Source organism: Triticum dicoccoides, chromosome 2B, assembly GCF_002162155.2.
Source record: "Triticum dicoccoides isolate Atlit2015 ecotype Zavitan chromosome 2B, WEW_v2.0, whole genome shotgun sequence".
NCBI lineage: Eukaryota > Viridiplantae > Streptophyta > Magnoliopsida > Poales > Poaceae > Triticum > Triticum dicoccoides.
This window is the reverse complement of record NC_041383.1, coordinates 459,816,780-459,842,831: the sequence shown is the minus strand read 5'-3', so window position 1 is coordinate 459,842,831 and position 26,052 is coordinate 459,816,780.

Below are 26,052 nucleotides of genomic sequence, written 5' to 3'. Positions count from 1 at the left end.
AAATCAAGCTGAGCACCCCTGCTTGCACAAATACAAAAAAAGTGATTAGTATAAATCAAACTGTACTATGAATTGATAGTTTAAACAGGCACCTACATGGTCCATGTAGAGCACACTTTTAGAAAAATGGAACTCACCAGAAAGAATCCTAGAACAACATTGTACTCACGCATCATAGCAAAAAAATGGAGATTTGTCAGTCCTTCTGAGCTGAAGTTAGTTTGGTCTTGTGGGGATTAATGTAACCATCCTTCAACTGCTCCTTCTGATGAGAAGATAGACAGAGCTTCTTCATCCGGGCATAATAGGAACTAGTCACTTCACGTACTCCATATTCTTCTTCAGAGGAAGATGATCCTGTTGTGCAAAGACAAGAGGACAACTAAATGCTAGCATCCCTGTTTGCTCAAAAAAGGAAAGGAAATATTTAAATTAGCACAGATGAAGCACTTCTCAAGGACAATACCACTTTTTCATGACAGTATCTAAATAGTAGCACAACACCAATAGAGATGACAAAGCTCAATCATATGGATAAAATCAGTGGGAGAGTACCAACCTTTGTTATGAGGCTTATTGTGTAGAGCATACAGATGAAGCACTTCTCTGGAACCATCTGTTGCTATCTACTGTGGTCGCCATGCTTACTATATACTCCTCGATTAGTTTAACGTTTCCAACATCTTGTTGTGCAGTTCCACTAAAATATATGGTATCTTCAAAGAATATCCCTGTTTGCACAAGTAGAGATAATTACGTATTACATTAAGAGTGGCATCAAATCAGTGGCAAAACAATTGCTCGTTCCAGCCATAGCAATAAATTAAGATGCAAAACTATATCATTACTTGTGTCATCACAGTTCCAGTGCTTCATTACAGCACCGAGAGTTGATTTTTGTTTTTCTTCCGCTTGTTCTTCCCCTTCGTCACTTGGTTCAATAACAGACAAGCTTCGCCTTCAATGTAAGATTTGTCATGCCAATTAGGGAGCACAAGTATAGCACTAAACAATGACATTAATTTTTTGATGAAAGTGGCAAAATACAGGCCAACAGTTGTGAAATATCCTTATCTTACCTCAATGGGATATTACGGTGCACATACAGATTGGAAGTCTTGTCTCCATTTGTGCTGTTCACTAAAATCAACCAACATTACCGTACAAGTAGCACAACATATGAAAGCACACTACAGAATCATGTGAAAGAAGGCTAGTACTGACCTCTCTTGATGCGGAATTCAAACAACTCACAAGAAAAAGATCTGAACCAAATTTGCCAACACGGATAAGAAGTAAGATCTCCTCTTGTGCAGCTCCACTAAGATCAAGCAATCAAGCAACGTTGTCGGTGTGACATTTTGGTTGAACTGCACAAAACACTCTTAAAAGAAAAGTGTTTTGTGTAGTGCAACAAAAGGTCATAATGGCAACGAGGTGAAGTAGATAACCATGTTTACATAGAGGTGCAAAGGAAACAACTAGTGGTCAATAATGGTGGATGACACAGAAGCCAACAAAAAGAAGCATCTACCTTATCTAAATGGGAAAGAAAGCAAGATAGTAGCATTTCTCAAACGGTGGCATTGATTAATATTAACATAGAGATTATATTAACAATAAAATTCGTTAAACATGTAATTTTCTTTTAACTGTGGCATTGCATCAATTTTCCAGCGGCATTATTAGAGGGTGTTTGTTTACAAGGACATTTTGGTGTAGGGAATAAAAACACTCCGCGTCAGTCCCATCTAAACCAAATAGGAGGGACTTTTAGGGACTAAAAGTGGGCATTTGGGACTAAAGAAAGAAGACCCCGAGGGAGTCTTTTTGGAACTTTTTCCAATAGTTGCCCTTGCCACGCATCGCACCTTGTCTCTATTAGTTCATTACTAGGGGTAACATGGTCTTTTAGCATGTCATTTAATAACCTCTAGTCCATGTTTAGTCCCTGGAACCAAGCAGGTAGGGGCTAGGGAGTTTTTAACCAAACAGGGCCTTAGATTAAAAACAGCTAAAGAGTTGCACAGGACAGTGGACGCACCAGCACCATGTGCATCTACCGATGTACTATGGTGATGCACAGTCTGTTGCAACAAAGAACAAACAACCAAGGAGCATATTTGTGTTGGTCCCAGTTTTGTTATCTTTAGACACCTTTTCGTATGTGAGCACAGCAAATCTAGTCCTGCTCAAAGTCTACAGCCTTGTCCCCCAAAACAAGAGATCAGTTCGTTACAGATGTGCGTACTGCGTTTGTCATTGTTTTCCCTTTTCGACCAATGTAGGTGCTGGATAGCCACTCTGTACTTGTACTTTCGGCCCTTCCTTTCCTCTTTGAACCACGTCCTAGATTTATGCAATACAACTTTCGCCACTACTTTCCCCTGTGAACCACGTCCTAGATTCATGTTATACAACTTTTTCCCCACTACCTTCCCCCTTCCTTTCCTCTTTGAACCACGTCCTAGATTCATGCTATACAACTTTTTCCCACTACTTTCCCCCACTCCTTTCCTCTTTGAACCACGTCCTAGATTCATGGTATACATGCAACTAGAGCAATGCATGTGGAATAAGTAAATTATACCTTAAGGTTCTTGGGGCGTCGTTCGGTGGGCGACGGGACGGCAGCGAAGAAGAAGGGGTCGGAGGCCCTCCCGCACCGCCACTGGGTGAAAGTGAACAGCTGTGCTGGTAGTGGATTCTTCCCTCGTCGATGGCGACAGCGTTAAGCCTCCTTCCCTTCCCGGCGGACGGATCATGCCGGCTTTTGACCAGTAGTGAGGGGAGAGAGAGGCCAATGAAGTCTTGTTTAGATCTAGAGAGGGTGAGAGAGTGTGAAGAGAGCAACTACAAGCGATGCGGCTCCAGTGTGTGTATATATATACTGGAGAGAGTGTGTGAAGCGTGCAAACACTAGAAAACAAGCGCCGAGGCTGCAGCTTATACGTGATGAGGTGATTATACGGTCACTACGAGATCGTATAGCTCTGTATCCATCCATTTTGACCAGTCAAAGAATCCTCCTAGCACAACTTATGCTCAAGTGTAGTTATCGAACCCGAGACCTCAAGTTTGATGGGCGAACAGGCTAACCAGCTACACAACCCTCCCGTTATGTTCAACGAGAGGAAAATAACATTTTATACATTCCTGCATTCGTGTGACAAGCATGCCGTGTTTTTTTATGTGTGTGGGAGTCATTGGGATTTAAATCATAATCGTGTCATGTGGCTTTGGTGGTAAGACTATCCATAGTGGTGTAGAAATAATGCAGCCTTAGTCACCTTACCTCTCTCCATGTAGTACGTTGGGTCCCACCAGTCAGAGGTTGAAACAAACAAATTAATAAGAAAAATTAAAAGCGCCAGCGGTGTATCTTACCTCACACATCTCGCTACTGCTCGGGAACACTGTCCAATTGATCCCTCTGTTCGCTCACGTACTATTTTAAGTGAATCCTTATTATAACATGCACACAATTTTGGGCACTTGTATTCGACCTAAGTCAGTGTGCCACCGTATCTCATACTTACTACTCCCTCCGTCTAGGTGTAATAAGTCACGTTAGAAGGTGCAGCGGGACCAAGGTGCATGTGTGTGTGTGTGTGTGTGTGTGTGTGTGTGTGTGTGTTTAACAGCATGTGTGTGTTAGAGAGAGCGACAGATCGACCTACTCCTACAGAGAGATGGTGTGTAGTGTATGATTTTAGCCACGAGAGTCGATGAATCCTCTCATTTTCGGGTGTGTCCGGTAGGGACAGGCGGACAGCTGCCATGCCCGCTCCTGACCAGCCTGGCCCACCCAAAGCCCCTCCATCGCCCGCACACGCTTCCCACCCGAAATGGACAGCGCCGCTCCAAAGAATCGGTGTCGCATTCATGCCCGGGAAGAGCGGACGCGACCTCTCACTAGAGCAAGAGTGATGGTTGCTTCGTCCGTCCAACTTACTGCTGGGTCTATGTGATTTGACGGCTCATTGGTCTTTATTACTAAGGTGGTAGGACTGCTGGATGTCCCACGCTTTCGGCGAAAGGAGGTACTACTAGATTACACTTTCTCCATTCTTACAGCGGAGGAGTGCAAGAGCAGTGAAAACATGCATGCTCAGTGATTACATGGCCCACCTCACACTATCACCATATTTTCTGGACACCGTGCGACACCTAACTCTTTACATAGTACTCCCTCCGTTCCTAAATACTATATGAGTCCCCGTGCGTTGCTGCGGAACAGCCGTATATCTCTCTGCGTAAAATTATCAATTTCATAGAATTAAAAAACCACTCTATAACCGCATGACAAATGTGGTAGCCAAACTAAAAAAACTCCCATCATCATTTAGATCATCCCATGTAAGGAAAAAAGATCAGCCAACTCCTACTGCATAATGGGATTATATTTTTCTTTTTGACATGTTAATGGGACTTAAAAGCTCACTTACATGCATGCTACCAGTGCATGCTTGCATGCAGACATGTTGATGTGATTTAAAACCCACTCACATGCATGCCACGGTATTTCTGCATGCTTGCATGTGCCTTAGTGCGGAGCCTCTCAACGTCTAGATCAGACGGCTATTATGGACTGATTTAGTTCATCTAACGGCTACATTAATTTTGATGATGTGGCTCAAGGAGAGGATAGAGAATTCCTAGTAGTGGGGGCTAGCTATTACTAGTAGATAAGTCTTTGTAGAGATTCCACTAGGTGAACTACATACGGAACAAAATGAATGAATCTACACAAAATGCATCTATATACATCCGCATGTGGTTCATGGTGAAATCTCTACAAAAGACTTATATTTAGGAACGGAGGAAGTACTAGTATAGTACGTACTGTAATTTATCAGCGAGATAAATTTGTACCATGCTATGAAGCTTCCAGCTTCTGTTACATGTATCCTGCGTCCAAGGTTGCCCATTGCAACATTTCATCAAATACAAAGGAGACTAACATGCATGCTATTGCATCTCAATGATAGACAGATCATAGCAAATATGTACTCCCTCCGTTCCAAAATAAGTGTCTCAACTTTATGCAAACTTTAGTACAAAGTTGTACTACTACTAAAGTTGACACTTATTTTGGAACAAAGGTAGCTAAAGAAAAAAATGATCCATGCAGTCCCTAGCCCTTGAACCGTGAACCCTAACCAGGCTTCAATTTGCTGGCAACGTTCGAGCTTCCTAAGAAATGAAGTTTGCAACCTTTTGACCATTGGATCATTTTGTGCAGTTTCACCAAAATCGAGATGAGCATCCATGTGACAAAGAAATTGAAGAAGCGTGATTAGAATAAGATTAATGGGACTAGTTGATGAGACATAAACTCACAAAAATACAGTACGTAGAAGCCAGTAGAGGTATGTGCAGGGCAAAGAAGTAGAGAAATATCCACATGGAGTGATGTGGGCAGCTGGAGCAGTGGTGGAAGCCGGTTGTAAAGGGAGTTGTACCTGAGGGATGTCGGGATGTAGCTCAACCTTGAGGAGGGCGGCGGGAGGCGGCAACTGCCCACGTCACGACAGTAAGCAAGGGACGAAGGCAACCACATCGGCTTTGTGAGAGAGAACGGCGGGGACCCCTGATCGGGACGTGCCGACAGTGGGTTTTCGCCGTCGGCGACGGCGACCGCATCTACACTAAGCATCCACCCCTTCCCCGGCGGACGTGATCCGCCGGGATGTTAGAGATGTGGCCACAGTCGTTTTGTGTGAGAGAGTGTGAAGAGAGCAACCCCAGCAAGCAACCGTGTAGGCTGGCCCGTCCTGACTATGTATATAGTGGAGCGGTTTCCTTTTCTCTCCATACGAACCTATCATATTGCGTACGTGCCACTAAAGAAAAAAAGACTTCATTTATAAATGACGCCGCACGTACTACTCGTTCTGCTATAACCTTGCGCTTGGCATCTCCAAAATATTAACCTTGCGATTGGCTCTTCGCCTCTTCGGGAAGTCGAGCAATAATGGTAGTGCAGTATATATCATTCTAGCTATATGAGACCAAATGAATTGCTGCATGCCCACCACGTGGCAAGGGTCGAGGGGCAAGGGAGAGTGCTACATACGTAGCAAAATGAGTGAATCTACACTCTAAAATACGTCTATATACATCAGTGTTTGGAGTATGTACTAGTAGTTCATATTGAAATCTACTAAAGGACATATATATTCCAAACAATATGATATAATCTCTATAACCAAGGTAGTAGGGACCAGGAGTAAATGGAGGGAGTAGTAAATTTTTCTCCTCGTCCTGCGAGCCACCACGCGCGTGGGCGAGGGAGCAGGCGTAAGGCGTATAGTACTAATCAAGCTTCACCTCATCCTGCGAGCCATCGCGCCCGTTGGCGCGGGAGACGGCGTACTAAGCAAGCTTCTCCTCATTCTGCGAGTTGAGGGGACACATCAAAAGTACTCCAGTGTATAGAGCCTTGCCTCTAAGGTAGGCCCCACATGGTTTTCCTCTTTTTTTAACATAACGCGTCAAGTCGCAATTTGTTTGTTCACCCATGGTAGACGATCCTCCCTCCACCAAGTGGACAACCAGTACACGTGCCAAATTACCATGTGGTCTGCCTTTTCGTATAGAAATGAGCTCCACCGTGTACCCGCGCGGGTGTGGTTGGGAAACAGACGGGAGTACGTGCGCCGTGCATGCACCTCTCTCTTCGTGCACGTCCCCCACCTACGTGGGTGTGTGTGAGAGATACAAACCGCGTTAGTGAGTGTTTTTTTTGGGGGGGGGTTGATTTCGTGAATGTATTTGTGGGATATGTGTCGATGACATCTCAAACAAAATTTTGCATGCAATGTATGTGAAATGGAGGACTATCCATATCATATATAGAGGGTTGTGCGATCCACGAGAAGAGAGGGAGGGGTCATAGATATCGATAGAGTCGAAGAGAGGATCAAGTGGGTGGGTGCGAGATTGATGAAGAGAGCCATCGAAATTGTTTGTGTGTGCAAGTCAAAGATATAGGTCGACTGACCTACCGGAATGTCAAAGGGCACAGGTCAAGTTTGTGTGTGGCAGGGAGACATGACTAGGGCGCTCGATGTATTGGTGTGTGTGGGGGGGAGGGGGCTGGGGGAGGGGTAGGCAGAGGCCTAACTATAGAGGTAGAACGACTCGTATATGTGTTGAGAAGGAGAGACCCAGCTATGTCTTGAGGGAGATCGGCCAACATCCATACATAACTGAAGGACGGGAAATATGATGGGACAGAGAGAGATAGGAGAGAGAGAGGGAGGGAGAGGGGTAGAGTGCGGGATGGGTGATGGAGTTGCTTCTCGAAGATGGTGGGAGAGGCCTACTAGACAAACTGAGGGTGGAACTGTAATGTTATCAATAAGAGTGGGGATGTGTTTCTGTGTGTGCCTGTGCGTGATAGATCTGTCGGGATGCATCCATGGATGATGAAGGGGAACCATGTGTTTGGTAAGCAAACCTAACTAGATCGATAGACCCATTGTTGTTTGTTAGAGGAAGAGAGACATAACTAATGAGGTAGATCGATCGACGCGTGGGTAAAAACGAGTAATAAGGACCTAGCTAGATATATGTATAGCGGGAGATTGGTCGGTGTACGACCATTTGTTAGAGGCAAATAAGGCCCAGTGAGATGGATAGACAGAGAGAATGGAGCTAGGAGGTGGTTCGAGAGGCCCAGCTACTAGCTAGATAGGGGGAGGAGTGTGCAGTTGTGATATCGATGAAAAGAGGGACGAGAGTTTACACGTGTGTGTGACCGTATGAGAGACACAAGGCAAGGACACATAAAGGAGGAGATTGAAGGTGCGTGTGTATGTTGTAGGCAGGCATCGCTGGAGAGGTTTATCAATCGGTGTGTGTCGGAAAGAAGTTGTGGAGACTCTGGGAGAATGACCTAAAGAAAAAAAATGAATGTGCCCGGTGGATAGAATGCCGAGGGAGGGGGGGCGAGGAGGGCGTGTGCATGAATGAGAGAAATTTAGTGGTAGCTACAAAGGATAGAGGATTGTGTGGGTGTAAGAGACTAACAAAGATCATAATTTGATATGAAAATGGATTCATATATTTGAATAGGAGATCATAGTGTTTTCAACATATGCATGCCTGAATATAGCGGTGATACGCGTGATGTGCACATGTTATACCATAATGTGATAATGCATGGCGTTTGCAACTCACAGCTAAATGTCAAACAATCTAAACCATACTATACATCAAACAATCTCACATTTTATTTGAATTTGTGATAATGTGTGGCATTTACAGCTTTCAACTAAATATCGAACAATCTAAACAATACTATATATCGAACATTCTCACATTTTATTTAAATTTGTGGTAATGTGTGGTGTTTGCAACTCACATCTAAATACTTGTAGGCGTAGGGGGAGGGGCACCATACATAATGTGATAAACACATTATACATATGAGACATGGTTTAGATTATGAAGATCTAGCTAGAGCTAGAAATATAATGTGATTTGAAATCAACATAAAGTGGATTCAAAAAATTGAGTTCGAGTTCATATAGTACACATAGTTCATATGTAACTCGAGACTAATCATGTGGTGTGCTGTGAAGATAATACACAAACGATGGTTTAAATTGACAATAATGATGATTGTAGATCTTATTAAAACAAAGAAACAAATTCAAATGCTTTGACTTCACAACAATCATTACTGTAGATCTTATTCAAATAGAGAAACGAATTCAAATTTAGTTCATATTGAAGCGGTAGTATATACGTTTGGAATGCACTAAAACGATCATTTGAGTAGTAGGTTGCATGCATTATACACGTAGCAAAATATTTTAATTGAACATAACATGAATTAAAAGTTTTGAATGACATTTGTAGTGCGAATTGATTTGGTACAGTACATGTTAGGCTTGTCCGGAAATTTCAACCCGCGCCTTGTTAGACCGAAATATTTAAGATATATCTTTGTCTCGTTGTGCTCCGACAACTCCCTCCATCTCAACTCGCGCCTTGCTATTCTGAAATTACAATGCGTGTGAAAAATCCCACCTCCTATGAAATCCCTACACGCGAAATGCCAGTGGTACCCCTGAACCGAAAGAACCGCCTCAAATCGGTGGGGGTACTTTTGTAACTTACCCCACATTTCGGACAAGCGCGTCTTCCCCACTCCCATCCCATCCGCCCACCCATTCGTACACCGAGGCTGCGAAAACCCGCGACGAAGCCCCACACCCTCCTCGGCCCGCCACCCAGCCAGAGCCTCTTCCCCGACGACGTCGTCCACAGCAACACCTCGACGTCCCTCATCCATCATACTAGATGAGGATCCGTCATCGATCTCGGTGTCCCGCCGGTTCGGCCACCCCATCCTCCACCTCTAAGGAGCCACCCCGATGAATTTATCTCTGCGTGTTTGAGCTGTGCATTTGTCGATGGGCCTAGGAGTTGAGCTAGTAGGGTAGTGGCCTGGGTCCAAAGTAATAGAAGTAGCACAAAAACATTTTTTTAGTGTAGGCTTTTCCTTGCTCAAGCCTGCCTACTAGAATCGCGAGTGCTTGAAAGGAAAAGTGAATGAAAAAAATAGGAATTGAAAAGTTTCCTATGGTACTACTATTCATGGATTTGGTTCAAAGGAATGGAGCAAAGAAAACTGCAGGATTTGTTCCTTTAGTGTCTCCTTGAAAGAAAAACTGTAGGAATTTTAATATCCACTTGTCCTCCTTTTCAAATTCCTATTCATGAAGCACAAGAGTAAGAGATAGTAGCATAATAGCATTATAACCATACATTTTCTTGTGGTTTGACTTAATCTCACCATGCTTCTTTGCATCCTGTGATCTTCCAATTGTTCTGAATCAAACACCCAGATTGGCAGAAATCTTGTGTTTTTTAAATTCTCTGTTTTGCACGTGCATTCCTATCCTATTCCTGTCTATTTCCTATCCCTGCATTGTAGGAATCCTCCCATTCAAACGAGCCCTTACAAAATTACTTCTCTTACAGATAGTTGTCAAAGAAAACCTTGCGTGGTTTGTCCCGCTCCTGCTGCACCGTCGTCCACCCCAGCTGAAAGCACAAGTGCTCCCTAGGTGGTTTTGGTAATTAATGACAACATATCTCTTGTTGGACTAACACTTTTATCTAGTATGTTTCAGATAAGTTCAACAATGGAGTGGCATGGACTAAAGGATGTGGGAACTCCTTCAAGATGCTAAGGACAAAGGATTGGCTCAAGCTTCAAGCTCAAGACTCTTCATTTTACATTTTAGTGATCCAAGATCACATTGAGTCTATAGGAAAAGCCAATACTATTAAGGAGGAATGAGGTGTTGCTTAATGAGCCTCTTGCTTCAAAGTGCTTAGTGATATGCTCCAAATACCCTCAACTGCTTTCCCACTTCCACACACATGTCCTAAACCTAAAGTCAAACTCGGCCCCATTGATTCTTTTTATCCGGCGCCACCGAGTTTGGATGTCTTAGCCACTGCCACAAACCCTAGGCAAATCAGTCTCACCGATAGGGATCTCGGTCTCACCGAGATGGGATTGTAATCTCTCTGTGTATGTCCATTATCAAAATCGGTCTAACCGAGTTTGAGCAATCAGTACTACCGAGATTACAATGCAAACTCTTTGGTTAACTTATTATCAAAATCGGTCCCACCGAGTTTGATAATCGGTCAAACCGAGTTTGCCTGACCAACTCACTGAAAAGCTTATTACCAAAATCGGTCCCACCGAGTTTGTGTAATCGGTCTTACCGAGATTACGTTATGCCCTAACCCTAACCGAATCGGTCCTACCGAGTTGCATTCCGGTCCCACCGAAAACCCTAACGGTCACGTTATTTGCTAAATCGGTCTGACCGAGTTTAACGATTCGGTCCCACCGAGTTTGGTAGATTGTGTGTAACGGTTAGATTTTGTGTGGAGGCTATATATACCCCTCCAGCTCCTCTTCATTCGTGGAGAGAGCCATCAGACTGAACCTACACTTCCAGCATCCTATTTCTGAGAGAGAACTACCTACTCATGTGTTGAGGCCAAGATATTCCATTCCTACCATATGAATCTTGATCTCTAGCCTTCCCCAAGTTGCTTTCCACTCAAACCCTCTTTCCACCAGATCCAAATCCTATGAGAGAGAGTGTAGTGTTGGGGAGAATATCATTTGAAGCACAAGAGCAAGGAGTTCATCATCAACGCACCATTTGTTACTTCTTGGAGAGTGGTGTCTCCTAGATTGGCTAGGTGTCACTTGGGAGCCTCCGACAAAGATTGTGGAGTTGAACCAAGGAGTTTGTAAGGGCAAGGAGATCGCCTACTTCATGAAGATCTACCGCTAGTGAGGCAAGTCCTTCGTGAGCGATGGCCATGGTGGGATAGACAAGGTTGCTTCTTCGTGGACCCTTCGTGGGTGGAGCCCTCCGTGGACTCATGCAACCGTTACCCTTCGTGGGTTGAAGTCTCCATCAACATGGATGTACAATAGCACCACCTATCGGAACCACGCCAAAAACATTTGTGTCTCCAATTGCGTTTGAATCCTCCAATCCCTTCCCTTTACATTCTTGCAAGTTGCATGCTTTACTTTTCGCTGCTCATATACTCTTTGCATGCTTGCTTGATATGTGTTGTGAATGTTAAACTTGTGCCTAAACTCCACTTAAACTTTAAAGAAATTTAAAAACTGCAATTTTGGTACTTAGTGTCTAATCACCCCCCCCCCCCTCTAGACACCTCTTCTCAAGGTCCTACAAGTGGTATCAGAGCATTGGTCTCCATTGCCTTGGTTTAATCACCATTGGAGGAGGATGGATGAGTCTACTTTGGGGAGTCTTAGACATAGAGTGCCTATTCTTGATGGAGAGTATTTTCATGAGTGGAAAAATGAGATGCTTGTTGTTTTCAATCAATATCATTTGAACAAGTACATTGCTAGTCCTTGTGCACCTTGTGTTGATCCTATGCATCCTACCCATGATGAGTCAATTGACATGGTTAGGAATCTTAGAACTGCCGAACTTATCATTAGAGGATTGCCTAGAAACTTGATTATAAAACTGCCTACTCTTGAGTGTCCCTACACTATATGGAAATTTCTTGTGGAACGATTTCCTGATTATTCTTTGAAAAATCTAGATGAAATTATCCATAAGTCTATTGCTTTGAGTAAAATGAATACTAGTGATCCTATGTTTGGTGATCGCCTATTTCAGCTTACAAACCTTATGCGTGCCAAAGGAAATGTTGGTATTATTAGTGACATTATTTCCGAAGCTATAAGAATTCATAGACAAGATTATTGTCAAACTCACTCTAACGAATCACCCTCTCTAGGATTTGATCCACCACATGACGATGTTGAACATGCATACTATGATGAGGATGATGATAGTGACTTCGATCTTGATGATGCAATGAGACATTTTGGTCTTATGGCAAATCTTTGGGGATACATGTCAGGAGGAAAGGAATGGGTTCTTGATAGTGGATGTACCGATCACATGACAGGAGATAAAGACATGTTTCGTGAGATTGCTGATAATGATGGTCCTCGAAAGTATGTCACTTTCAGTGACAACTCAAAGGGTAAGGTGGTTGGCCTCGGTAAGGTGGCCATCTCACATGATAGCTCCATACAAAATGTCATGCTCGTTGAATCTCTTGGTTACAACTTACTTTCAGTATCTAGACTTGCTGATTTCAGTTTCAATGTTCTATTTACTGAAGTAGATTGCCAAGTGTTTCATCGAGACAATCATAAAATGGTCTTTACTTGTGTGCGTAGAGGTGATCTATACATTGTTGATTTAACTAAAAAGGCTCAACCTAAAACTTGCTTCATTGCTAAATCCTCAAAAGGCTGGTTATGGCATAGACGATTAGGTCACGTTGGCATGAGAAACCTTGACAAGCTTATTAAGGGGAATCATATCCTTGGAGTTAACGATGTCATATTTGATAAGGATAGACTTTGCAGTGCTTGTCAAGCAGGTAAACAGGTTGGAGGAAGGCATCCCGTGAAGAACATCATGACCACGAAGACGCCACTCGAGCTACTTCACATGGATCTCTTTGGTCCCAACTCTTACAAGAGTCTCGGTGGAAATTCTTTTGGTCTAGTTATAGTCGATCATTTTTCCAGATTTACGTGGGTGTTCTTTCTCGATGATAAATTGCAGGTCCAAAAGATCTTCAAAAACTTTGCTAGGAAGGCCCAAAACCAATTTGAAGTGAAGATCAAGAAGATTCGCAGCGACAATGGAACGGAGTTCAAGAACACAAATGTGGACACCTTTCTTGACGAAGAAGGGATTTCACACGAGTTCTCGGCTACGTACACACCTCAACAAAATGGAGTTGTTGAGAGGAAGAACCGGACGCTCATCGAAATGGGAGAACGGTGCTTGATGAGTACAAGACGCCGAAGCACTTTTGGGCGGAAGCGGTTGAGACAGCTTGTCATGCAACAAATCACTTGTATCTTCACAAGCTACTCGGCAAGACGGCATACGAGCTACTCACCGGTAACAAACCCCAAGTTGGATACTTTCGAGTATTCGGCTCAAAGTGCTACATTCTTTTTTTTTTGAGGAATTGGACAGTGGGAGAGGCTCCCACTGTGTTTGTATTACTCAAAAGCAGGGTACAATGTACATGGCGTTTTTACCTGGCGCCTTACCTCCACCTGTGGAGGCTAGGGCTACTACTACTTTATATGGGGGGGCAATCAAGGGGGTTCTAAGCTAATTACAAAATAGAGAATAAAGTCTCTCACATCTTCTCTGGTTCTATGTTGGAGCAGGGCAAAGTCATGTTTGAAACGTTGGAGCCATGATAGAATAGTTGGTGGGATGCTTCTGAAATGTTTGTTATTCCTCTCTTTCCAAATGCTCCAAGCCGCTTGAAGGAAAACATCCATGAACATGGGACTGCTCCAATCATGAGCTGCCATGCTGATCCACCGAAGCCTTGAACCAGTTTGCTGCCAAGTTATCCCTAGAATGGACCAACATCGTTGGCTAAAGGGGCACTGGAAGATCATGTGTTCGACAGTCTCTTCAATTTGCTGATCACAAAGAAGGTAGTTGTAATCGTCTCCAATATTGTAGTGTCTCCTCTTTAGCATGTTACGTGTGTTTAAGCGGTCAGAGAGAAGAAGCCACCCAAAGACCTTAATTTTGAGCGTTGACCTGGCCGCCCAGAGCCACTTGTATGATTGATGTGCATGCACCTCTCGAAAATAGAATTTGTAGTATTTGATCGCCTTAAAATCCACTGAGCCCCAACAGTAAGTCCAGTTATCGTGGGGGGTCGGATCAGTAGCGTTGCCAACATGCCTCACCTCTTGCTGAAGATCACGGATTTCTTGCATTGCTTGGACTGATAGTGGGAGGTGAAACGTTTCATGCAGAGATTTGGATCCCAGGAAATCCTTAACCGAAATATCTTCATTTTTTGCAAAGGAGAAGGCGCGCTGGTACTTTTCATCGAGAGTGGCGTCGAGCCACAGGTCTTTCCACATGAGCACTGTAGCTCCATCATGCACAATGGCTTTAGAAATCCCTCTGTAAATCGGGGTGAGCTTGAGAACATCTCTCCACCAGAATGATCCGCATGGTTCCATGGCATGGGGGATTTTGTTTGTATAGTATGTGGACCACACAAGCTCCACCCAAGGTACATCGTGCTTGTTGTAGAATTTATGCAGATATTTGAGAAGGAGGGCATCGCTTTGTACGCGTAGGTTGATTATACCAAGGCCTCCACACTGTTTTGGTCTACACACCATACTCCAGGCCGCAAGGGAATTGCATTTGTCCCCATGTTCTGTCTTCTTTGTCCATAGACACTTCCTTCAAAGTTTATCAAGCAGTTCAATTATCTTTGGTGGCAGTCTGAGAGTGCACAAAGCAAAGATGACTAGTGAAGTGATCATGGTATTGAGTAGAGATAGCCTGGCTCCATACGACATCAAGGCCAGAGTGCTTGACATCCGACGTTCCATTGTACAAACAAGCGGCATTAAATATTGAACTGAGGGCTTGGTTGTCCCGAGAGGTAACCCTAGGTAAGTGAAGGGCATGGAACCAACATTACATCCAAAGATATTGGATAGCTCATTGTAGCAGGCAGCCTCACAGTTGATTGGGATAAGTGTGGACTTGTGGAAGTTTATCTTGAGCCCAATGGAGTCAGCGTAGTCAGTGAAAATGTTTTTGATTGTGAGGGCTTGGACCGGGCATGCAGGAAGAAGAATGAGCGTGTCGTCCGCGTATTGTATCACAGGGTAGTCGTGTTGGTTTTCTCTGGGGAACGGTAGCTGGATTCGGCCATGTCTGAAAGCGTCATTGATTGCGGCCTGTAAGAGGTCAGCCGCCAATACAAAAATCAATGGAGAGAAGGGGTCACCCTGTCGAACACCACATTTACAATTGAATTGACGACCCGGGACCCCATTTAGAAGCACCGCTGACTTGCCAGAGGAGAAAATGCATTTTACCCAATTGAGCCATCTGTCATCAAATCCCATATGCTGCATAATCATAAGCATAACATCATGTTCAATCGTATCAAAGGCCTTTGCGAAATCCAGTTTTAGGAGGATGATCTTTTCCTTGGAGGCTTGACACTGATGGATATATTCGAACGCCCAGGCGAGACAGTCCTGTAGTGATCGGCCTTTTAGGAATCCATATTGGTTTCGATGAACGATTTTAAGAATGAGCTTTTGTAGTCGGTTGGCAAGAAGTTTTGTGAGAATCTTAAGACAACAATTCAACAAAGTGATTGGTCTAAAATCAGAGACATTCTCTGGGGAGCGAACCTTAGGAATGAGTGTAATAAACCCCTCATTGATGCTTTCAAGATTTTGGGTCCCCTCATAGAACTGGTTGCATAGATCATAGAAGTCGTTCTTAATAATATGCCAGCATTTTTTGATAAAGATACCAGAGAAACCATCTGGTCCTGGAGCTCGGTCGGTCGGCATTTCGTTAACGATCACATCTATCTCCTGCTTGGTGAAGGGGACAGTAAGTGTCTCCAGTCCCTCAACTTTTTTGATGATGTCAGGGAGGTTGAATTTCATTTGGAATTCGCCTGATTTCCCCAACCGCTCTTTAAATGTATGATAAATGATTGCCTCTTTACCCGCGTGATCATCTACGACCGATCCATCCGAGAGTTTGAGTGTTGGTATTGTGTTTCGTCTGTATCTCTCTGATGCCAGAGCTTTCAGAAATTTAGGGTCTTCATCTCCAAATTTGATCCAACGGATAGTGCATCTTTTTTGCCAGTATTGTCGTTGATAGCCCAACAACCGAAGAAGGTGCCTTTTCAGGATTGTCCTGAAGTTCTGCTCTGGCGTGGAGAGGGCTCTAATGTTTTCAAGAGCATCAAGATTGGCTAATGCAAGATTAGAATTGTCGATCGCCACTGTTAGTTTAGAGATTCTTTTACTCCACCGCTTCAACTCATATCTGAGTGCTTTGAATTTTCTGGCTAGCAAAGTGGCTGCATTGGAGGTATGCTTGAAGGTTCTTGACCAGACCGATTGGACCAACTCAAAGAAACCAGGATGTTCAGTCCAATAAGATTCGAACCTAAAATTTTTACTGCGTGGAATGGATGTTTCAATTTTCACCACACACGGCATATGATCAGAAACTGGTTTTCCCAAGGGCACCACTAGTGTGTTGGGGTATGAAGATGTCCAATTGTTGGAAGTGAGGAACCAGTCTAACTGTTCGAGCAGTGGATCAATCTGCATATTGCTCCATGTGTAGGCCCTGCCCTTGCTTGGCAGTTCAATTAGCTGATTCGATCGAATGATGTCGTTGAAAGTGATCATGTCATTTGGATTACCTCCAGGCTTGTTCCTGTTGCCGGGGCCACGTATGTAATTAAAGTTTCCCAATAAAAGCCAATCATCATTAGATGGAATATTAAGATGTCGGAGCCAATTTGTATAAGTCACTCTAGAATCCCCTTGGCATGGGCCATAAATATTCACCAGTGTCCATTCCTGGGAAGACTGTGTGGAACGAAACTTAATGGCCAACGCAAAATCTTCTTCCATAATCACAGAGCCAGTAAAGATGGCACTATTCCAGATTGTGACGATCCCTCCCGAGGCCCCATTCGAGGGTATGTAAGCAAATTTGTCAAATCTCTTCGGGCAGCAAGATTTAATGAACATATTATCAATGGTGGGTTTTTTTGTTTCTTGTAGACAAATGATAGCACAACCACTAGAAGCGATAGCATTAGATAGCGCTAAAAGTTTAGGTTCAGAGTTTAAGCCACGTACATTCCAGCATAGGATGTTCCAATTCAACAAAGAAGACATGAAAGGATAAAGCAAAATAGGTAAGCCTCTCAGCAGGCACTTTCAGATACTTCAAGCCTGGGGCGGGCCGTCCGCAGAATCCTCCATGAGAGCTTCTTCAGAGACCTCAGCTGGCGGGATGGCGCACTTGCTAATTCCAATGTGCTGCAGAACCTGAATTGGAGTAGGCGGCGGGATGTAGTCCCCCTGATTGACTGTGTGATCAACAACCTCCATAGGAGTATCAGTAGCAGAGGGTACAACTCGGGGTTTAACTTTGGAGGGTTTTGGCTTAGTGTCAGAGACAGAGGGTACCTTAAACCCATCATATTTGTTGGATCTATTGCTGCGACGCACCTCCAGCACAGATGCTGGAGCTTTGGCTTTGCCTTTCCTGACTACTGAAGTGCCTGCACCCAGATCCACCGCATGAGGAGCAATCAAAGTCTTGGTGGCTTCAGTTGATGCTTCAGTGGTAGCATTGGGAAGCTGAGGAAGCACTGCATCATCCGGAGCAGTTAGGCTCAAAGCATTAGTGTTAGTAGGAATGGTCACATCTGACGGCACATCCTGATCGAGGCCAGCATCAATCTCAGTAATGACAACCTTGGAAGTAGCAGCCCGGGGGAGAATGGCAGATTCCTCAAGAGTAACAGGTGCATCATCTCCCTGGTGTAGAGCCCATGAGGTGTGACCAGGAATGAGGATAGTACGAGAGGCAGAGTCAGCAGAGTGTTTGATAGTTTTAGATGCTGACCGAACAGAGAAATGCCCATTTGTCTCCTCAACATTGACCGAGAATTGCACTGAACTATCCCGAAAACCAAAACCTGAACTCCAAGGGCCAAAAGCAGCAATGATAGGCCGGATAGCAGCAGTGAGGTAGGTGTTGAGCCTTAGCATAGGCACACACTCATTCAGCAAGAGCGAGGCATAGCTGTCATGATCTGAAAGCATGGAGAACTGCATACCAGCATTGGATATAGTCAGGGTCAGTTCAATACTGTTTACCTCAGGTGGAGCCGTGATCGGGCCCTGGACAGAATCACTGGACTGAGTTGTGTCGACAGACAAAACACCCAAGGCCGATCCATTAACAGAAAGCAGTTGGTTGAAGATGTTTAAAGGGACGATGGCGAAACCATCAGACAGAGTAGCACTGGAGTCCGAGCTGCTAAAAATAGAGATTGAGTCGTTCCAAGCAGCAGCCGGACTATCTTGCAGGTTATTGAGAGGATGAATGCCATGGTGCACCTGCAAACCTTCTCCAGCAAGCCAGGCCTGGAAGTTGAACATTGCGGGAGGTGTATGTGGTGGGGATGGGGGCCAGACTCCCCAATTAGGTTGAAACTGCACTTCATCATCTACCCCCTGTTCTGCATTGCCATTTCCTGGCTGAGCATTGGCATTGGCGGCCACATTCTGAGCGATCCAATTGTGAAGCTGCATTTGATAAATCTGTTCAGCAGTGAGGTTCTCTCCATGAAGTGGGTGTGGAATTCCATCTTCGGGAGGAGGATCCTCAGTGGCCGGTGGGACATCTGGGATGTGCGCATTCCAGTCACTGCTCCTTAACATAGTGACGGCCACAGTCCAGCTCTGGCGAGCGCCTCCAAGCTGGCGCAACACCATACTCTTAGGAACGAATCGAAGATGTATCACCCTGACTTTCAGAAGCACGAATCGACGGTCCCCTCTCGGGTTATGCCATTCAACCAACTAACCAAACTTATCGACAGATTTATGCATATAGTGTTGAGTCTGATAATCATACGGAAAACCAATGTACAGCAACCAGATCTCCGGCCCGAAAGAAGTCAGACGCATGTTTAGAGCAGCATCATGAGGAACAAAGGATATCACTACCGGCTCATCAAACTCCTCCTCATCGAGCTCAAAGGTGGTACCAACTACTGCATCCCTAATGAGCGTGTTGGTAAAACCAAAGATACCAACACCAAGAGGGTGGTCGCCTACTTCACTTGGAAAAAACTCGGATTCATGAAGCAAACCTTCAATGATGTGGCGGAGAGCCGCCTTGCGGTGAAAGGGGATGTCCCTGTTTGCTTCAGCAATGGCGAGGAAGTCGTGGCGCAGCGGAGGGATTGGACCAACCACCATGTCGTCACGCACCCTACGGTCAGGCGGCCCGAGCTCGACGGTCATGCCCGGCGGGAGGTAGGGGATGACATTGATTGGAAAGTTAGCCATGGTTGTGGTGGTGCTCTGCAACGAAGCAGAGGACGGTGTGGAGGTCAAGGTAGAATGCGGAGCGGCGGCCCTTGGGAGAGACTTGGGGACCCAGCGCCACCCCTTTTTTCCTCTGTTGATGAAGCAGGATGAAGCCACGTGTCCATCGCGCCCGCAGTTGTGACATCGTAGGGTCCCACTCGACCGCTGCGAATTCCAGTCCAGTTTGGTAGGTGCGGTAAATGGTGGGGGTAGATCAGAAGAATGATTCTATGGCTGATTATGATTAGCATGGGAATTATTCTTGCCCAAAGTAGAATTCCTGATCAATGCAGTTTGTCGATAATTGTGTGGATTCACATTTGTTTCCAAAGTGGTTTTGTGATCCTTAGCAGAAGGGAAAATCCGGAAAATGCGATTACTTGCCAACCCCTCAGTTGAAACCTGTCGAGAGATGTCACTTTTGTCATGTGAGCTAGCAGAGATAACATCCTGTTGGGCCAGCTCAAGCTTGGGCCTCCAGTAGAAGCGAGCCGCCTTGTGGTCATCACAACAGTTGGCGGTGTGGCCCATAAAGGTGCAGTATCTACAGTAAAGCGCGCCCGGGCACCCAAAAGTGAAGTGGGTAGTAGCACCACAAATGTAGCAAGATGGGCCAGGCAATGGGCTGGTTGAAATGCCTTCCAACTTGTTTGAAGTATTTGGATTCAAGGAGCCACAAACACAGGGTGAGTGCTCACAGGTAGTGCCATGTTTGTCAGGGCAGGAGTCAGCCAAATGACCCGAGGCTGTGCAAGATGAGCACAAATTCAATCTCGTGTGGATATAATCTTGAGATGGTACACTGTTGAGCTTCCAGACGTTCGCAATATGTTGCTCCATGTGGCCGACACGACGAAAGTCCAGAATATGCAATAGAATGAAATTAGGGATAGATTGCCAATTGTCCTTTTTAAACCGACAACCTTCAAATCTTGTATTATGAGCCATAACACTGCCACACTGAAAAGAAGGGAGACTTCCAAAAGAAATATTTGCCATTAATGCTGATGAACCCAGATCCTTGGATGGCGCCTTGCCAAAAGAGTTTGAATTTGACACATTTGCTGAAAGGTCCTTCGCCGGCGACAATACTGGCTCGGCCGTCATAGTCGACGGTGCAATAAGATTAAACTTTTGTAGTTCAGCACATGTACTGAGATCAGAACTCTGACCAGCAGCAAGAAATGAGAGATTGGTTCTTAGGGCAATTGGGGATCGTGAAGCTACCTCAGGACTGTGAACATCGGAATGCCAAACATTGTCTAAACATCTTGGAGGAGTACGGCCATGGCGATAAAGTTGAAAGTGACAAACGAAGTCTGGCCAAACTCGATCTTTGAGACCATAGATAAAATGTCCAACACGATTAGAGGCCACCGAGAATCGAAAGGACCGACCCTCAAGATGATGCACATTGAGACCAGAAGGTAAACCCCCGATGCAACATTGCAAGGCAATGGCCACAAATTCTTCAGATAAGGGGAAGGAGGCAGACGAAAAATACACAACCAAGAAAAATTCCTTGGTAGATCCATCGGGGAGGAAATGAACAGAGGATCCAAACCGTCTACGCACCTGATCTGCGACCGCAAGGCCGGGTGAGAAGTCCCAATGTAGGAGGCCCTCCATGGAAGCCTAGTTCATGGTGTTCCATGGCTTGGTGGTGGTGGAGGAACGTTGGAGGAGGTGGTGGAGGTGGTGGTGTTCCATGGCGAGGCCCAACCCAAATTGCTGTTTTCTTAAAGTGCTACATTCTTGATAAGCATCATCGTTCTAAATTTGCTCCTAAGTCTCATGAAGGTTTCCTACTAGGTTATGGATCAAACTCTCACACTTACCGTGTCTACAACAATTTCACCCGAAAGGTTGAAGAGACGGTAGATGTGAAGTTTGATGAATCTAACGGCTCGCAAGTAGAGCAATTGCCAATTGATGTAGGAGACAAAGAACCTTTGGAAGCAATCCAAGACTTGTCTATTGGCAAGGTCCGTCCAACGGAGGTGAAGGAGAGTACCTCGTCCGTCCAAGTGGAAGCTTCTACTTCACGACAAGGTGAACCAAGAGTTGATACGGAAGCATCCACAAGTGGGACACACCAAGATGAAGAAAACGAGGAAGTGCATCAAGATGAACGTCAACAACCTCCTTCTCCACCACGACAAGAGAACGACAACGCCAACAATGAAGAAGGCCAAGAAGAAGAACATGATGAAGAAGATGTTCAACGAAGACCCAAGCAAAAGCTTTCACGAGTTCGAGCAAGAATTGCTAAAGACCATCCCGTCGAGCAAATCTACAATGATATTCAAGCCGGGAGAATCACTCACTCTAAAACTCGTTTAGCTAACTTTTGTGAAAACTATTCTTTCATCTCTAGCATTGAACCTATGAAGGTCGAAGAAGCATTGGAAGATCCGGATTGGATAAATGCTATGCATGAAGAGCTACACAACTTTGAGAGGAACCAAGTTTGGACATTGGTTGAGAAGCCCGACAACAACCACAACATCATCGGTACCAAATGGGTGTTTCGCAACAAGCAAGATGAAGATGGACAAGTAGTTCGCAACAAAGCACGTCTTGTCGCCCAAGTCTACACACAAGTTGAAGTTATGGACTATGGTGAGACCTACGCCCCCGTTGCTAGACTTGAGTCCATTCGCATCTTACTTGCCTATGCTAATCACCATGATATCACCTTGTACCAAATGGACATTAAAAGTGCTTTTCTAAATGGTGAAATAGAGGAGGAAGTTTATGTTAAACAACCTCCTGGCTTTGTCAATCCTAAGAAACCCAATCATGTTTACAAACTTCACAAAGCTCTTTATGGACTTAAACAAGCTCCTAGAGCATGGTATAAATGCTTGACCAAGTTCCTTATTGAAAAAGGCTTTGAAATTGGGAAAATTGATTCTACTCTTTTTACTAAAAGGGTTAATGGTGAACTCTTTGTGTGCCAAATTTATGTTGATGATATTATATTTGGTTCAACTAACCCTCATTTTAGTGAAAAGTTTGGGAAGCTAATGTCGGAGAAGTTTGAGATGTCTATGATGAGTGAACTCAAATTCTTTCTTGGGATGCAAATCAAGCAAACTAAGGAAGGTACTTTTGTCTCTCAAATGAAGTACACTAAGGACTTATTCAAGAAGTTCAATATGCAAGAAGGCAAAGGTATGTCTACACCCATGCCTACTAGTGGACATCTTGATTTAACCAAAGATGGTGAACCGGTTGATCAAAAGGTTTATCGCTTGATGATTGGTTCATTGTTATATCTATGTGCTTCACATCCCGATATTATGCTAAGTGTGTGCATGTGTGCACGATATCAAGATGCTCCTAAAGAATGTCATCTTAAGGCCCTGAAAAGGATAGTGAGATACTTAATCCAGACACCAAATTTTGGCATTTGGTATCCTAAGAGGGCCTCTTTCGATCTTGTTGGCTATTCCGACTCGGACTATGCCAGAGACAAGGTTGATAGAAAGTCCACTTCGGGTACTTGTCAATTTCTTGGTAGATCTCTTGTGTCTTGGTCCTCCAAGAAACAAAACTCGGTATCCTTATCCACCGCCGAAGCTGAATATATTGCCGCTAGTTCATATTGTGCTCAATTACTTTGGATGACTCGAACTCTTAAAGATTATGGGATATATGTGAGACATGTTCCATTGCTTTGTGATAATGAAAGTGCTATCAAAATTGGTCATAATCCCGTGCAACATTCTTGAACTAAGCATATTGAAGTTCGTCATCATTTCATTCGAGATCATGTTGCTAAGGGTGACATTGATCTTAAGCATGTTCGCACTGAAAAGCAATTAGCGGATATATTCACTAAACCTCTTGATGAGAAAGTGTTTTGCAGGTTAAGAGGAGAATTGAACATCATTAATGCTTCAAACTTGGAGTAGAAACTTCATTGGATACATGCAAGACATGAGCTTATGACTAATCCTTGATATTTCTCTTATGATGAAAATCTTATGTCTTGGATATATTTGTATCTTGCATGTTAGCTAACCCATGTAGGTACTTGGTTGAATCAAACTCCATGATATTGTAACCTACTCACATCTTGAGCAATCTCTACATCACCAAGTCTCTATACAAAGGTGGTTGAAGACAAGGAAGCACGAAACCATTCAAACATATCCTTTGACAAATTCTATGTTGAGTTTCATGATTGTCATTTTTGGATATACAAGTGCTCTTCCTTACAAGAACTAACCCATGTAGGTAGATGGACTCAAATTCCAAGTGGTGCTCCAAATTCTTGATGAGCTACATCAACCTTGAGCAACCCACACAAGTTCAACTACATGGACAACACCACCAACCAAGGTATGTTATTCCATATTAAAGAAGATTTACTCCGAGTCATGAGTTAAAGCAACTCGACAAGATGTGAATACATCAAGATGCTTAAACCAAAAATGGCAACCCCATTTTGAGCTTAAACAATGAGTATGGCCTATGATCAAGTGATCTCACTTGACTCCTAAGTCAATATACTCTAACATAGGTGACTTTGTCGCCGACCATCTCTAGATGAAGTTCTCCTGTGTTCTTTTCTGAGTTTTTGCATTTGTGTTTCCCCTTTTTTTTTAAACTTCATCTAGATTTCTTTCTGTTTTCTCTGCATTTTCTGCATCTAATTCCTTGCATATCATTCAGTAAATTCCTTGCAAATCTTTGTGAGATCTTATTAGTTTAGTGAGCTGAGGTGACAAGTGTTTTCTCTGTGATGAACTCGGTTACACCGATTTGTTACTTTCGGTCCAACTGAAAATTTTCGGTACCACCGAAGCCTACCACTCGGTGCCACCTATTTCACAACAGGAAAAACAGTTTGCCACTCATTCTGTGTTTCTTCTGATCCAGCTCCACTCAATGAATCTTGTCCTCTACAAGCATCACATTTTTAATCATTGCTTTATGTTGTGACTCAAGGATCAAACCCATTCACGAAAAATTCCAGAGGGAGAGAGAGAGATTACATCTTTATCAAGCCCTTCTTGGAAATTGATGTCAAAGGGGGAAAGAGAGATCACATCAAAGCTTATCATTTAGAGAGAGAGATCACATCTTATAGGGGGAGATAGATCCTTCAGGGGGAGAGAGAGATCTCCAGGGGGAGAGGATACTTAAGTAGAAAGTATTTCTTAAGGATCCCAGATGCTTGGTGTTCAAGAGGAGAGATGTCCACATGTCTTCTTGAGGGGAGAGACATGTTCATATGATCTGTTGTGCTCATTTTGCATTAGCATACATTAGCTCTGAACTTTAGCTCTGATCATCATTCATATCTTTCAGCTCTGTTTTCCTTCAGCTCTGATTTTCTGTTCCCTATCTTCTCCCAGTATCCCATGTTAGATTCAGGGGGAGCAAGACATCTAAGGGAAAGAGATCATTTAAATTCATTGCATATCTTTACTCTTGGGGACATGTCTAATCCAATGTGGTACTCAGTACTCACTCTCTACATGCCATCCCAGTCTTGGTATTCTTGTGGCTTCTTCTGTTTGCTCTGGCTAGTAGATGCATCTGTGTTATCTAACCTTGTTTTCACAGGTTCATTCCGTCCTAAGCCAACTCAAGACCACAAGGTAAGTATATGCATCACAATCATGTGTATGAGGAATTCTTGCTGATGTACATACTGTTTGCAAGAAGGACTCATGGGCATGAAGGTATTCTCTTTAATACTTTTTGCTCTGATGCATATAGCCAAGATACATGTAACACATTGCCTGCTCTATCATGGTTATGCTATCACATGCTTCTATATTTCATATTCACATGATTGCATACATGTAAGGGGAGCCTATGCTTGTTACATGTCTTTCCAAAGCTTTACTTGCTATTCTTTATATCTTTATCTAAAGCTTTGATGTATGTTGCCATCAATTACCAAAAAGGGGGAGATTGAAAGAACAAGTGCTCCCTAGGTGGTTTTGGTAATTAATGACAACATATCTCTTGTTGGACTAACACTTTTATCTAGTATGTTTCAGATAAGTTCAACAATGGAGTGGCATGGACTAAAGGATGTGGGAACTCCTTCAAGATGCTAAGGACAAAGGATTGGCTCAAGCTTCAAGCTCGAGACTCTTCATTTTACATTTTAGTGATCCAAGATCACATTGAGTCTATAGGAAAAGCCAATACTATCAAGGAGGAATGAGGTGTTGCTTAATGAGCCTCTTGCTTCAAAGTGCTTAGTGATATGCTCCAAATACCCTCAACTGCTTTCCCACTTCCACACACATGTCCTAAACCTAAAGTCAAACTCAGCCCCAATGATTCTTTCTATCCGGCGCCACCGAGTTTGGATGTCTTAGCCACTGCCACAAACCCTAGGCAAATCGGTCTCACCGATAGGGATCTCGGTCTCACTGAGATGGGATTGTAATCTCTCTGTGTATGTCCATTATCAAAATCGGTCTAACTGAGTTTGAGCAATTGGTACTACCGAGATTACA